Consider the following 16,894-nt stretch of genomic DNA (forward strand, 5'->3'; position numbering starts at 1 on the left):
GAGGTTGCTTTTGGGCGCGTTTATGAATTTAAACAGGTTAGCTGCCGACGTCCTCATAGAATCTCTTCTCACAGACCTGCGGCGCGTTCCTATACATTGCCTACTCAGAAGTAAGCCCCCCAGCGAGGCCTGGGCCTCTTCCAGACTTTGAGGCCCTTAGCCTCTGCTCCCCGCCCCCAGACGAAAAGGAGCCCGTACTCACCATGAAGTTGTTACAGTAAGTGCCACACTTTCAACATTTGGGGATAAAAAGGTGCTGATACTCCCCCCGCCCCCTCAAAAAACAACACTGCAAGCCATATAATATATACACACACACACACACACACACACACACACATATATATATATATATATATATATATACACACCACTAAAATCTAATAAGGCACATTCCTGTCTGATACACATAAAAACAAGGCACGAAACTTACCAAACGCCAAAAAATTAACAGCGTCTAAATTCTGAGCCCTGCTTTTGAACTAGGCCAAATCCCCTGCCCGCCATCCTCATCCGTGAGGATGTAAGTGACTTCTGTCAGGGTTGTTGAACAAAGTGTATATACTGTATGTATTGTAAAGTGCTTTACACAATGACTACTAGCCTTGTTGGCCAAATCAAACAGTTGTAGTTGTGGAGCTCCCTCATCTCTCAAGCCCCTTTCCTTTTCTGAGGAGAGGCCCCGGGATGAGTGTAGCCTGTTGGGCATTGCTGCAGTTGCACCCCTTCCCCCACTGGCTCAGAAGCAGGAGAAGCTGCCATGGGGTGCCAGTTTGGTGCTGCTGGGGAAGCTGTTCTCTGGGCACTGCCACTCAGTTGCCAAACAAATCTCTAGCCTTCCTACCATTGTGGATTGCTGAGGAGCTGCTGGGATGATCTCCACTCACTTCTGCAGCTTCAAAGTTGGGGGGAAGGCTGACCACTTGCCAAGGTGAACACGGCAAATGGAATTGTTGAACTTACACAGTATGATAGTTGTTCGGTTACAATTTTAATTTTAACAGTTGTGAGTGGGGGATGGATATGTGCCTTTTGGCACAGGCCTTTGTTTGTTTTAAAGCATACAATAGAATAAAACAAGATAAGGCTTAAAAGCCAGCAGAATGGAAAAGCCCCGTGCATGTGTTACTCAGATGTACGGCATTATTATGTTGAGTGCAGATTGCAGAGTTATTCTCCCCATGATTGTGTGCAGTTGTCTTTAGGGAAATTCCAAAGCTCAAGCATCTGGCTGTATAGGGGCTTTGTACTATCAGGATACCTAGTGTCCGTATCGTGCAGTGCTTGTGCATTGGCATTTCCCTACAGACAACTGTGAACAACACATAGTTATAGGAAGAAATTATAGCACAGGGCAGGTTAAATACATGGTCACTCTCTATAGTCAATGTAGCTATGCCCTGTATGTGAGAGAAAAGTGAATAGGGCTGCAGTTAAACTAAAAGCTTAAAAGGTCCAGGCAAATAGCAACAATACCTGGTGCTGAAAAGATAATGGGAGATGGTACCAGGGAAGCCTACCTGAGGAACGAGTTCTGAAGGCAGGACAACACAACCAAAAAGATGCCTCAGGTGGAAAGTAGAAAGCCCTCTGATAGGTATCCTAGTTCTAAGCTTTTTAAGGCTTCAAAAGTTAAAACAAGTACATGGAATTGGGACCAGAAAATTAGTTCAAAAGTGCAATTCTATGCATACTCCAAATCAGTGCAGACAGGAAACTAAACTCTAAAAGTACACTGAGGATCTTAAATTATCATGTTAGATTTTAAGAATAAGGAATGAACAGACTTTTGGGGGTTAATTTACCAGGCTATGGCTTTTTATTATCAACTACTGGTACTTCTTGATCTGCCATGAGCTTATCTTCTGTTAGTGTGCTTCTTGTTCTTATTGATTAGGGCATATTTGAGCTTGGTTGTTCTGAATTTATTTGTTTCTGAATCTGACTTGCATTTTTAGTGTTGTTTGCTTACATTCTTATTTGCCAGAGCATTCATATTCCTCAAAGTTGTCTTTCCAAGAAGATGCACTCTGAATTTTTAGAAAGTATTTTGGGAGAAATGTACAATTGCACATCCCTACCTTATTTGTGTTAGTTGCAGAACAGATTTGTAATTGTCAAATTTGTGCTGCAAATAATAAGTAGAATATAAAAATATAACCAAAACTGGTGGAAAGTATGTTTATTGTTCTACCGGTATATCTTCTTTGACAGGTGAATAGACAATGAGAGGGAAAGCAAGAGAGGTACAGGGACAATAAACTCAGCCAACTCATAACAACATGATGGGTGAGTATTAATGTATTTATTGTTTCTGTTTCTATTTTATGTAATATTAGTGTAACATTGTTTGGATAACAATTTTATGTTGTGGTAGTATAGCCATATTTCCCATTCATAAGATGTGTGCTGGTTCAGAAAGTATGAGGACTGGGCTGTTAGCCATGCAGATAGCCACTACTATTGTAAAGGTATGGTTAGGATTCTAAATACCGCTTGGCACTCATAACAACATGATGGGTGAGTATTAATGTATTTATTGTTTCTGTTTCTATTTTATGTAATATTAGTGTAACATTGTTTGGATAACAATTTTATGTTGTGGTAGTATAGCCATATTTCCCATTCATAAGATGTGTACTGGTTCAGAAAGTATGAGGACTGGGCTGTTAGCCATGCAGATAGCCACTACTATTGTAAAGGTATGGTTAGGATTCTAAATACCGCTTGGCACTGATAGAACTGTAATACAAATCCAAGTATAAATGTTAGGAATGTATAAGTTGACAGTGGCTGGCAGATTGGCCTGTTTGTAGCAGATGTCATGAGGAAGGTATAAGTATAAAAGGAGTTACGATAAACCAATCAAGACATTGTTAAAAAATTTATTAGCAATTTTTAAAATAACATAATTCCTCAGATAAAAATGCAATCTTACAGGAATATACATTTGTCTCACACCAAGGCAATTCTCTAGCTCACTTTGTGGGTCATTCATTCTGTTTATTTAAAATGTGTGAGAAGAGGGCAAGACTGGTTGTTTGTTTTTAACCTATGGCAGGCTTACATTATGGTTACAAACTGTACAGCTTTATTTTACAAGGGCAATTTTAGCCTTCTTGATTTCAGTTGGTTCATGAAAACTGGGTCTTAAAACAGTGGGACCTGCTCAACAGCTCTGTCTGGAACATCTTTAAGTTAGATAGTATGAGCATTTTGGATTAGGGAGGAGGAAAAGTGGAGGAATTTACATCTTGACAGACATAACAGCTTTTAAGAACTCAGTTCATTCATGGATCTAAGCAATTAGAAAGAAAGTTACATGCAGAAATCTGTATCATATCAACTAAACATTTATATGGTCAGGAGAAATGAAGTTCCTTGGATGGTCAGAGGAAGTGAAAGTTGGGCATGAGCCCACTGCACACTGAAATTAATAAGATGGATAGTTTTGTCAGGATGAACCCCCCAGTTCAATGAAATAAGGAGAAACATATACTGAAGCTATACTTGGTTTGCCTGTTCCTGTAATGTGATCGCAGACATCAATAAGAATGTAGCCTAAAAAACGTGGAATCATACCCTAAATTATATTTGCTTCTGAGCTGGATTACAGTAGGTATTCTTTTCTTTAAAAAAAATTATCCTTGACTTGCTAAGCTTCACTATTTTAGGAAGGAATTCTTCCTTTCTTTCTATATATATATATATATATATCCAAGAAAGGCACAGTGTGGCCTCTTTCATCCAGACACTTTTAAGAAATCAAATTTGTCTGTAGTAGAGGCATCTTTGACAGAGAGACAGCATTGTATAAAACATAGCAATATTTATTGGTAGGGACATGCAACTTGTTTTTTCATGGAAGGATGATTATGTGGAAGCTCTAGGTACATAAGGTTATGAGGTGCAGCATCTTATCTTGCAATGCTCTTTGTGTGTGTGTGCATTTGAATTAGAGATTTACCTAAAAACATAGAAATCATTTCTTGTTCAGATGTTTAGAGCTTTTAAGACACTTCTTATCCATTCATGTTGCAAGAGCTGTAGAAACTCTTAGTAGGTTCCTAAACGTACATGACTGAGACAATAAATGATTGAAATGATTTTTTTTTTAATATATATTTGGTTCTGCTGACAGAAATTTCTCAAAAAATAGCCCATGGTTAAAACTAGGCCAGAAACATCAAATAGTTTGAATGTGCCACCACACTATTTGTTTGCCTTGATTAATATGTTGCAAGGATACAGTTTTGCTGCTGAGAGCCTGCTTACATTGATAAGAAGCATGGAATGGACTGTGGAGGAGGCTGACATCTATTTTGTATTGTGCTTGCAATGGTGAAGCCTCTGACACTGGTTGACTAAGTAAGTCAGTATTAATACACTAACTCATGAACACCTGCCCCCAAATCAGTGTTGTAGTCAACTGAGACAAGAATGATCTGTAAAGTAACCTTAGCACTTCAGGATAAAAAGAGGGATTGTGTACGCTGCCTTAAGCTCCTTAGAGGAACAGAAGGGCTAAAATATTATAAGTAAAATAAATAATGAAGGTCAGAAGGGGTTGTATGCTGTGTAGGGAGGGTAGGAGGTCGGCTGCCTAAAGGACTTGGGTCATTCTATGTCATTTCAACAAGGTCATGTCACCCTCCATCTCGGATGTTGATGAAATTTGGTGTACACCCATCCCTTATGATTGAAAGAAACCCCCTTAAATTTTCCTCCTCTATCTCAAACGGTTTTAATTTTATAGCACTTCAGAGTTTCGTTAAATCTGCGTTGTCTGTCCCCTTTGAGACCTTCGGCACAATAAACCCTTGTGTACATTTTATTTATTTTTCTTCATAACAATTGATCAGATCTATTTGAAATTTTACACAGAGCTCAATAACATGATGAGGATTTCAGAAAAAAATACACCAGCACTCAAAAGATTTTATAAATGCCTACAAAAAATTATAAATGCACTTGTAGCCTAGTTTTTTTGGTGGAAAACCCGAATTTACAGCATGTGGGCATGGTATAACCAAAAGTTTTTGATGTAGAAAATTATTGCAAAGACATGCTGTTTCTTGAGAAAGAATGAAATTTATGGGTTTTTATTCCTTGTAATGAAAATGTTACGTTTTTTGGACATCGTAGGAAAAAAATGGCTACCATTTTGTACAACTCTCCTACAATCCATAGCAGTAGTAGAAAAAATTACTGAAACAAAGTTGTTCATCTTAAAAATTACAATAATATTGGTTATTATAGATTTTTTTGAAAGTGCAGACTTGTTTCTAGTTTTGGGGTATTTAAAATTATGAAAATTGGCTATCGTGAAATCAATAATAATAATAATAAATTCAGTCAGAAACTTTAAATGCTGACATGTAAGGTAATAAGACCTAGCAAGAAAAAGATTAAAAGAATTTAAAATTATTATATTCAATTATGCAATATTACATGATCCCCAGTTTGTTTTTCAGAATATTATTGCATACAAAGACAAGTCTATCTTACAAAAGAAAAGAAAAAGAGAATGATGTTTGTGTGCCATCTTGAAGTAATGGATGCATGGAGACTTTTTAACATTTATGTTAAATATATTGAGGCATAATTCACAATGAGGCTGTTTTATGACAGCAGATACATTAATAACAGTAAAGACAACAGTTAAACTAAAGTAAAAAATTACCACAACAGATTATGCTCTTATCACAGTTGATTACCTTACAAGTTCAATGCTCCTCAGTTTCTTTGCTGTAGCCTCAGTATCACCTGTAAGTATTTCATTTTTTCTTCCATCAACACCAGTGGCTTGCATGACTCATCTGCATTGCATCACCCAACTTCAGCTATCCATGATTCATCCACAAACTGAACAATAGCATACACAACTAGCAAGACTTCTCTGAACTGCAATCTGAGAAAACATTTTAAAATGTCTAATATTTTAAATATTTCTGAAATGAATAGTTATTTTTTAAATAATTGATGTACTCATATTTTTATATAATACTCAATTTTTAATTTTTTGGAATATTTTTCTTGCTAGGTCTTACTTCCTTACGTGTCAGCATTTAATGTTCTACTGACTGTAAATTCTTTTTTTCTTTTTTTATATTCCTGATAGCCAATTTTCATAACTTCAAAATCCCAAAATTAAAACAAGTCTGCACTTTTGAAAAAAAACCTATAATAATATTATTTTAATTTTTAAGATGAACAACTTTGTTTCATTAATGTTTTCTATTACAGCTATGGATTGTAGGAAAGTTGTACAAAATGGCTACCCAGTAGCCATTTTCCCCCACGATGTCCAAAAAATGTAAAATTTTCATTAAAGGAATAAAAAATCACAAATTTCATTCTTTGTCAAGAAAGAGCATGTCTGCAATAATTTTCAACATCAAAAACTTTTGGTTACATCATGCCCATATGCTGTAAATTCAGGTTTTCTAAACCTAGTTTTTCCATTAAAAAAAACTAGGCTACAAGTGCATTTATAATTTTTGTAGGCATTTATAAAATCTTTTGAGTGATGGTGTATTTTTTTCTGAAATCCTCATCATTTTATTGAGCTCTGTGTAAAATTTCAAAGAGATCTGATAATTGTTTATGGAGAAAAAAAACCCCCAGAATGTACACAAGGGTATCTTGTGCCGAGGGTCTCAAGAGGGACAGACAACGCAGATTTAACGAAACTTCAAAGTGCTTTAAATATAAAACCGATTGAGATAGAGGGGAAAAAAATTAAGGGGGTTTCTTTCAATCATAAGTGAAGGGTGTACACCAAGTTTCATCAAAATCTGAAATGGTGGGTGAGAAAACCCTTGGTTATTTTGCATTGATTTGATGTGGAATGATCCATTTGGGATAAATAGGAACCTGAGGAAGCTTGTGTGATGCAAAGATGGAGAAAGGTGGGCTGAGTTGGAGAAAGGGGGACTGAGGCAAAGCCTCCCAGGGGGCTCAGTGCAGGAAGGAGGTGGATAGGCAAAGGGAGGATAAGAGGGTTAGAGGCTGTGACCAGGGAGCCAAGAGGACATAAGCTGCTAGGACACTAACAAGAGTAGCACAGAAGGAGGATTTTGTCTGATGTGGTTTCTCCTGTCACTGTAACATTGTGACCTACAACAACCCTGAGGTTGTAATTTTGGGATTTTTAAAATTTTCACAGCACATAAACTACCTTCTCTACCAATGTGCAAGATCCTGACATGAATTCTTATTAAGTAATTGGTGATCATGAGCCAGATAATATGCCTAGAGCAGCTTCTGTGTTCATTTTACTGTTCATGAAAACACAGAATTGTTTTTGTTTTTTATGTGACAGCTTACTTTGTAAGCAGACTTTAGAAAATAGTTTATGAAAAGCAGGCCATAAATAATTAAAGAAATTACTTATGATGCTAAAGGTTAATATAGATTAGCATAGTCCACTAAAAGTAGATCCCTAAATGATTTGTTTAAGAGCATAAGAAAAGTATTACATTCAGACCGATAGGATACCAATGGTATTATACTATCTCTGTCAGTGGTGAATACAAGATGCTACAATAATACGTACACCACTACAAGGCAATAATACAGGAACGGTGTTGAAATTCATACTTTCAGAAACTGAGATGAACTAAGATCAAACTGGGTTTATTTCCTCTTATTTCATATCTCTTTCTGATAATATAAAATGTAGCTCAAGGATATATGCCCCAAATATGTACAGCACAATTAATCAGGATTCCGCCCGCCCCCCCCCTTGCACAAATCCTCACATTAAATGGAGTTTGGACAGAAGACTGATTGATTGAACCACCTGTCACCAGTGGACTTCAGCTAGGATACCAGAGAGAAAATGTTCTGATAAAATAATTGCAGAATAATATCACTGATGGCTGTTTCATCATTAACACTCCTTCTAATACTAAACTTTTGTAGTGAGTGTTTTGTCTGGAATGTCTCTGGATGTCGCAGCATGCTTGGGGGACCCCTAATGTTTGCAGAAGTATAAAAAGGCTTCTTTAAAAACAAAAACACACAAAGCCCCCCCCCCCGAACAATGAGGACTGAACATGCGCAATAGCCACAGAATATTGTGTGATAGCTGGAAAAGGAAAATGGAGAAGAAGATGGAGGAGTGGAATGCCCTGCTTGGAAGGAGGGGCTGGCTGGAACCCAAACTGTGAAGGTATACGACAGTATTTTTTACAGGTCCTGCCAGGTCCCACTTGTTCTTCCTAACGGCAATCTGACACATAGGACATAAAACTGGGGCACCCATGGGCAAAGTAAGGGTTTCTGTGCATTCCCCAGGTATTCAGAAAAAATATTATTTTGTAAAAAAGAAAAGAGGGGAAGGGACAGAAAAGAACCCATCTTCCAACAAGAACTGCATATGAGCAAAGCTCTCTGGTAATAATGGTACGTTAAGACATGTATAAAATCTCTGACAGTGATGAACGCTGGAGGGCTGGATTGGCTTTTCAACAAGGAAAAAGAGGAGCTCTACCAGACAACACAGGGAATAGGTATTTTAAAAAATATCCCTCCCCTGCTATAGTTTTCAGTTCGGGAGCTGTGGCAATTCCAAAACAATTGATTTACAATGCAATAGCACTCAGAACTGAGGATGGTGATGGCAGCCCCCAGGCCTGAACAATCTTAAATAAGTTCAAGGTCCCCTGACTCATGTCAGGATAATGCTCCTATCCCTGCAAAGTACTGCTGAGGTTTAGGTCTAGCTGAACAAACCCCACCCCACCAGGTATAGTTTTCAAGTTTGTGGCTGCTGAGTATGTATGTATAGGTTAAAGCACTATCCTCCTGTTGTACCACTCTGATTGGAGGCCATTCCCACCACTCTCCCTCAACCATTTCTGTCCTCTCAGCAGCAATAAGTTCTAGCGGACAAAGGAGTCTGAATTCTTTCCCACCCCCAAGTCCTAATAGGCCTTCAATATTTAGGATAGTACTTCCTGCATGGAATGTATATTGTATACCTGTATGAACTGCATATTGTTAATACATGGTGTGGATCTGATTAAATCCCACACTTCATTGCAAGTAAAGGACCAGTCTCCACCTAGGAAACTATAATAAATGAGACAACCCTGTCTCTCTATTCTGGAGTCACATTTTTTCTTATGTAGTCACTACTATCTCAGGGCCCTTATCCTTGTGTGATCCAGTCTACTTAGTAAAAATGTCGTATGGTATTCCTTATCCCTTTGCTGCCCGCCTCCCCCCATTTACTTATGTGAAATTAGCAATATTAAGCTGGAGGACATAGGAGGTTCCTTTCAGCCATATATTCTATTAATTTCAGTTCTCTTTGTGTGGTCTCACTAGCTTCAAATCAGTTAATTTCCCATGCTTGTTAAGTTGAAAATGATTAAGAATCTCATGTATACATGGCATAGTTCTCTTCATATATATATATGTCTGTTATTAAATCTCACATTTTTTCTTTTTCTGTGTTAGAATTTTGATGGCCTGGCAAATGTTACTGTTTTGATCTTTTATCAGGTAAAGAACAGTTTTGCCCAAATAATTTCCATGTAAGAAACTGTAACATATAAAACAACCCTCTCTTTGTAGTGTGAAGTCAGAACCCAACCCAGGATTTTGATTAATCTTCTAGAGAATAATTGGACACAACTGTCCATTCATCTATCCAACCTCACAGTTCCTTGATTCATATTCCATTCCATTTATATTATATCAGAACTGTTATGTTTAATACAAATCGATGTACAATTATACCAAATATGGTTCAAATGTGGGCTCTTCCTGTAAAGGATGAGTTTATTTTTAAATGTTATTAAGAAGCGCACAAATTGCAATTGTTACTAAGAGAATAATCTCAGCAACTGAACAGTTAGCGAGCTGTGTGTTTTCTTGAAAAGTTGTCTCCATGGTTGTCAAATCATAACTTGCCTTTAAGTAAGAATGTTTCACAGAATGATCTCAAACTCTTCAGTCAGAAAAAGACACAGAAGCCTGGCTGAGACCCATACAACTCTTATATTGGCATCAGTCTAAAGAAAGCAATGATACATTGCTTTAGAAATTATCAAGAAATGTAAAAAATGCATTTGCCCTTTTTGTTGTTGTCATAGTCATCAACGGGGTGGGACTAGGGTTAGAAAACAAAGCAGAAATAGATGTGGTCCTGTACATAGTGCTCCTTTGGCTGTCCCTTCAGACTCCGGTGCAGTGGGGGGTGGGGTAATAAAACAGGTTGGATCCCTTGCAGTAGCAGCAACATCTGCATCATTGTAATCATCAACATCTTCATCATACATGTTCACTTGAAGAGGCAGACGATGCAGAAAAGTTCTCAGGCTAAGGGAACTCCAGCTCTGGATCATTAAGCCCAGCTTTCCTCCCATAATCTAAATCATACAGAATAAGGAAGGGGGGTGGGAATCCAATATAACCGGCCTGGTAGAATGACCAAGGGTGATGGGGGAAGATGGAAGTCTTGGTACTTGCAATAAATGTCTTTAGTCTGCAGTGTAGACAGTTGTCGAGCTGCAGGAGTGAACAAACTCAAAAGAGTGATGGTTGGCTTTTTCCCCTTGTAGAAAACAACCCAGTCTTTAGCTTCTGTAAAGCTTCCATCGGCAGTGCAGTGATTGTATCCAACATGTAAGCCCAATACAAAAGGGAAAAGAAAGGACATTTTATGGAACCAAAGCGCTTCCCCTTTCCCCTACCATGCCCCAGACTGCCCCACTTAAAGGAGGCAGTAGCTCATTGCTCAGACCCATTTAAGTATCTCTTTCTATGCTTATATTATAGCCACTTGAAGTAAAGTAGCAGCCACTCATAATCTAAACTGTGCTGGCAGCAGCAAGCTCTGGCCATGGTCCACCAAAATCTCTGTTAAAATATCTGCAAAGTACCTTTCATTCATTGGTGATTGATACGAAATAGGGTATAGACAGACTATGACAAATATATTAAAGAACTAAGATCTTTCATCCGGTGCTTGAAATTTGGATAGAAACTCCTTCCTCTAATACCCAAATGCACAATGATGGCAGAAGAACCTACTTTGAGTAAATTGCATCTTCAGTCTAACTTTCTATAGAAGCAAAAGATGCTCCATACCATAGGTAAATGATTTCATTAATACCTAAACCCAGAAGGTTCTATATATAACAGTTTATTTTGACAGAAATTGTAGCACCAGTATATACTTAGAAAACATTGTTAATTCCTGTCAAGTGTGTATATATCGTGGTTAATATAAATTCAGTGAATAATTTGCATAAATATGCAATTTTGCACACTCACATGAAGGCATAGAGAATGTGTTTAAATAGGCAGTGTAAACGGGGGGTTTTGTAAAATGCCTGCACAGTATGCATAGTCTCCAAATAATATCAGTAAATATATAAAACTGGGTAATATAAACAGATTAGATAATACACTGCCTGGTCAACATGCATAATTTTTGTGTTAAGACTATTCATTTTGATAAGGACATGTATGAATCTAAAATCACTTTTTCAACATCACTTGGATACCCCTGACAATGTGCAAAATTAATTACTTATGCTATCACTTTGTATTTGTTCTCTGTGCCTTTCTGTAAATTTGCAAAGTCACAATTTAACTCTAACTAACCTCAATAAATGCATGTCAAAGCAGTACAGTACTTATGATGGCTGGATGCATGAAATATCAGTTCTCTGACAAATACCACAGGAGGTAAAGGAATAGCACCATATACAACCAGTTATGGCTGGTATTTTACTACCTGTGGAATTTACACTTTTCTGGAAACTCATAGGGTGATATCCAAGGTTAGTCAGAGTAGACCTATTGAAATCAATGGACTTAAGTCTGATTATCATTGGTAGTATACGACTAGTGATAAGTTTGCAATTGCATATAACTGTCTTCATCTATTCCCTTGGAATGCTGTCATAATCAGTGAAGAATAATGCAGCCACCTAATTCCCCATTCCCAAACGTGCAGTGCATGCTTACGTTGGGAGTGGGCAATTCTAAATGAATTTAGGATTGGCTTACATGCATATGTGTATCATTTAATTTCACTTGATTACTAAATGGCTTACAGTTGTGAACCAATTCAACTGAAAAGCTTTAAGCCCCTTCTGATGTTTATTTAAGCAGCATGAGAGCTGCTGCAGTTCAGCTGTTTCCTATGCTGCTTGAGTGGCATCAGAAGCCCTAATATGGGAGGAGTCCACAGTGTGCCATCCCACATCCTCATCACTATTCCTAAAGTTAAGGTATCATAGGCATGGGAAGGAGCCATACTGCCATCTCCATGTGTCCATCGTGTGGTTCAGGATTTACACTGATGCAGCTCCCATTTTATGAAGTTAATGTCAGAATGGATCCTTTGAATTTTAGGTGTTCTGAAGTTATATGAAAAGTATTTCTGTTGTATTTGCTCTGTTTTGGCTTGTTGAGAAATGAAATTAATATCTTGATATTAGTCATTAGCAACATAATCCTATACACATCTACTCAGAAATAAGTCTCATTGAGGTTAATGGGACTTAGGTATACCTATGGGTATAGGATTGCAGTCTTTTTGATATAAATTAAAAAATTAAAAATTGTCCAGTAGCACCTTAGAGACTATGCACACGAAAGCTTATACCCACAACAAACTTAGTTGGTCTCTAAGGTGCTACTGGACAATTTTTTTACAGTGGTACCTCAGGTTAAGAACTTAATTCGTTCTGGAGGTCCATTCTTAACCTGAAACTGTTGTTAACCTGAGGTACCACTTCAGCTAATGGGGCCTCCTGCTGTCGCCGCGCAATTTCTGTTCTCATCCTGAAACAAAGTTCTTAACCTGAGGTACTATTTCTGGGTTAGCGGAGTCTGTAAGCTGAAGCATCTGTAACCTGAAGCATATGTAACCCGAGGTACCACTGTATTTATTTCGACTGCGTCAGACCAACATGGCTACCTACCTGAATCTAGAGTCTTTTTGATGAATACTGTATGCAGGTGTGGACTGGCCCTAGTAATTATGAATATGATATTGAGGAATGACAGCTATTCTGGATTAATAAAAAATGAATGAAATTGTTTGATCTAATGCATACATGGTTGGAAACAGTTAATGAGGATTCTTAAGCGCAAACAAAACTAAAAAAAGCAAGTTGTTTCCAGGCGGATTCTGACTCTGTGCTCTCATTGCAGCATGGTTATTAATTGTTGGCCAGGATGTGATTTTGGAGAACATGTTATATAAATTGTGTGCAGGGCTAGCTCAGGACTTTTTGCCATTAGAGGCAAAACAGAAAATCTTGACCCCTCATCCACTGTGTGTCTGCTGCTGTATGTCTGCCCACTTGCTGGATCTGCTGCCTCTCCCAGCTTTCTGGAGCTCACCTCATGGGTGGGCTTGGCCCTGACAGTTGTATAATGCCTCTCTAAGCATGGATATTATCATACTTTGCAAAATTTGATTTATTTTTCATAGATAGTTCAACCTATTTAATAAGTCTTCTTGTTGGAGCCTTCTATAAGTGAATGCATGGCTTAATAAAATCTGGAGCATGATGGTTATGAGCAAAGTAGAAAAAAATAGTAAAATTAAGAGAAGAAGGACAAAAAAGAGGTTTTTTAAAACTTTTCAGTATGTTATTACAAATATTAACACTGGAGGGAAAATATATACTCATCTTTGATCTTTTTGTTAGCCCCTTTGAGTATGGTTTCAGAAAAGAGAGGGAAACACATTCATTTATGTAATAGATGAAGTATAGTGACTTATAACCATCAATCTACAACCTAGTACTTCTCTGTTAAATGCAAAGTATTAAATGTATATTAGTTCTCCACAAGCACATGGCTAAAAATATAATTTGCTACCACAAGATATAGTAACGACTGCCAGCTTGGATGGCTTTAAAGGGGGGTTGACAAAGTCATGGAGGATAATGCTCTCAATGCTATTAACCAGGATAGTTGTGTACTGCCTCCAGTAAGGGAGGTGGTATGCCTCTGAATACCAGTTTCTGGGAAGCACCAGTGGGGAGAGTGCTCATGTCCTGCTTGTTGGTCACTATCAGAGCAGGAGATGCTTGACTAGATAGGTCTTAGGAGCAAACATTCCAGCTCCAGAAGACATGCTTTGAAGACCTTCCTGCTTTGGATGGCCTTTTGCCTTGCTTCAGCTAATTTCTATTTTAAATGCTGTTGGTTGTATTGTTTTCTATACTGAAATTTTATTGTTTTAAATTTATACCAATTTAATAATGTAATCTGTTTTATAAATAATATATTGGTTTGGAAAATGCTGTATAAATACCTGGTGGCAATGTTGCAGCACAGAAGCATACTTGAGATCACTGATTTTCATGAGCTTAACAGTTCTCAGTTCTGTGTTAGATTATTATTATTATTATTATTATTATTATTATTATTATTATTATTATTATTATTATTAAATTTGTATACCAATTATAGCCAATAAGACAGTACTTATTTTTAAAAGAAAGGAATGGATAGGGGTTTCATTTGCTGAAGTAGGGACACGGGTGGCGCTGTGGTCTAAACCACCGAGCCTATTGAGTTTGCATATCATAAGGTTGTCAGTTTGAATCTGCCTGGCAGGGTGAGCTCCTGTTGCTTTGTCCCAGCTCTTGCCAACATAGCAGTTCGAAAGCATACCAGTGTGAATAGATAAATAGGTACCACTGTGGTAGGAAGGTAAATGACATTTTTGTGCACTCTGGCACTTGTCACGGTATTCCATGTGCCAGAGGGGTTTAGTCATGCTGGCCACATGACCCGGAAAGCTGTCTGCGGTAAATGCTGAAAGCGGAGATGAACGCTACACCCCATAGCCGAATTCGACTGGACTTAACCATCCAGGGGTCGTTTACCTTGTTAACTTAATTTGCTGAAAATAATGGGGCATTAGCTCCAGGATAGAAACTTTGTTTGTACTGCTGAAGCAAATGCAGATCAGGACCAGGCTGATAAGACAGTTTTTTTCTGAGGAAGTGGCCAGAATTAGTTAACTATTGGATGCTGGTGAAACAAAAAGTATATAAGAACCCTTAGCCAGAGAATATGAACTTTTCTCCAGATTTATGATTGGACTGCCTGACATTTAGATGTTGGGGGCTTATATAATATGATACACAAGCCATATATTCCAGAACAGAATTTACTTGATTTGGAAGACTTCTGAGTAAGTGGCTTAGATAGTCATAAAATCTGAGTGTTAAAAGTCATGCCATATAACTGCTGAGCCTCAGGCCTTGAGACAAGATAACTAAAGCAACTTCAGGAAATAACTGTCCAGATTTTTTGCCTTTAAAAAGGCATTTTTATAGCCTCCATAGATATCTTATTTGAATCTCTGAAATTTTGGGTTAATTTGTTTCTGTCCTACCTGTGATGGAAATGCAATTTCCCCTCATTTCTGTTCAATATGCCCCATTATGTTTGTGCATATCTTTCTGAAACACGTGTATTCAAATCAGTATTGAATATATAATTCCAAGGAGTATATTAGTCCACTGAGCAAGGTGTATTTCTGATACTGAACTGCAGATTATGCTCACAGTCCTAATCAGTTATAATAGTGCTCATCGTGACTGAAAGTCACTCATTGTGACTGAATTCAGCCCCCCCCCCCAATGAACAAGTGATTGGGTGTTGAAAGAGGTCATAGTGCCAACCATATGATCAGGTGGTAGATGGTAGCAGATGTGCTCGGACACATGCATACAAGCAATTTGTGAGTATCACATAGCTGCATGGACATATTTTTGGACTAGGGTTATGTTGAACAATTGCCATCTTGCTAACATGTTCCCCCTGGCCCATTATTCCTCCTCTCCCTGCCCTTATTTTCCATTATTGTTTTATGCTCTTAACATTATTTTGCATTGTGTTCTTTTATCATCTTGTGATCTTTTCCAATGTAAAGTGGTTCTAAAAACTAATAATTACTACCTGTGTTTCATACAGTTCTTCAATTAATCAGGCTACAGGCAAATGCCATTTTATCAGATTGTATTCAGATTCTTATTCATAATACTCTTTAAATGCTTCTCAGAGTGCTACAATTTAGTGAGTTGTTCTCCATCTTACACTTGTGCATCTTGTTCTTTGTTCCTATGAATAACAAGTTATATTTATGGTAGTTCAACTTCATGTTTTGGTATTTTTTGTCATCCTAATAATTTTTTAAATTACTTTTTCCTTTAAAGTAATTGTAGTCCCTTTAAATGTGCAAATTTGGTGAAGGGTGCTTTGCACTCAGCTTGATATAAATCTGCAACTGAAACCGTGACTAACTCATGAAGAGCATTACGGTAATTTGATGTTGTTACATTCATTATTCTTCTAGTATTTTCTCTATAGTAAAATTAATTATTCCCCTTCCTGGAGTTGCTGATGCCAGCTCAGTTTATAGGAAAGGATCAACTGGACTATCTTTGTATAGTGAAATTTGCCACCCTTTAGTGAGGAGAATCATTTTAACTGTGCAAAGGGGTTAAACCTGGATAAAAATTCTCAGCTCCAGAAAGCAAGGTACTCTTCCCATCTCAATTCATTACTGTGCATGTTCAAGGGAGTGCAGAAAAAAGAAAGTGAACACAAGATATGCAAAATCAGTTAATGATCAACCTGCCAGTGGGTTGCAGACTAGTTACTTAACACCAGGTACACTTTGTTCATTGTACAAATTAAAAAAGGGAAAAATTGTATACCCTTTCCCCCCAACCACATGTAGAAAAGCACTTAAAAGTTCAAAGGTAAAGCTTGGCACACTCCAAATACGAAATGATTTACTTTACATGCAGCAAAATATACAAGAATTGTTATTTTCCCCTTAAACAAACTTAATTCATCATATTTGCTTGGCACAATTGCAATTCATTTTAAAAAA

The 16,894-nt window shown here is 37.5% G+C and overlaps 1 long non-coding RNA gene across 11 annotated transcripts in view; it reads left to right on the forward strand.

The window, feature by feature from the left end:
• Positions 1 to 84: 84 nt before the first annotated feature.
• LOC310687142 overlaps positions 85 to 16,894 on the forward strand; it is a 136,978-nt gene continuing 120,168 nt past the window's right edge. For 6 of the 11 annotated variants that reach the window (XR_014516252.1, XR_014516253.1, XR_014516255.1 and 3 more), the window contains exons 1-3: positions 85 to 217; positions 2,215 to 2,289; positions 9,469 to 9,513. This is a non-coding gene — a long non-coding RNA (uncharacterized lncRNA). The remainder of the gene's footprint in view (positions 218 to 2,214; positions 2,290 to 9,468; positions 9,514 to 16,894) is intronic. The other 5 variants (XR_014516254.1, XR_014516256.1, XR_014516258.1 and 2 more) reach the window with 1 other exon arrangement.

The sequence above is a fragment of the Podarcis liolepis genome (genome assembly GCF_965112155.1).
Source record: "Podarcis liolepis genome assembly, chromosome: 10".
NCBI classification, from domain to species: domain Eukaryota; kingdom Metazoa; phylum Chordata; class Lepidosauria; order Squamata; family Lacertidae; genus Podarcis; species Podarcis liolepis.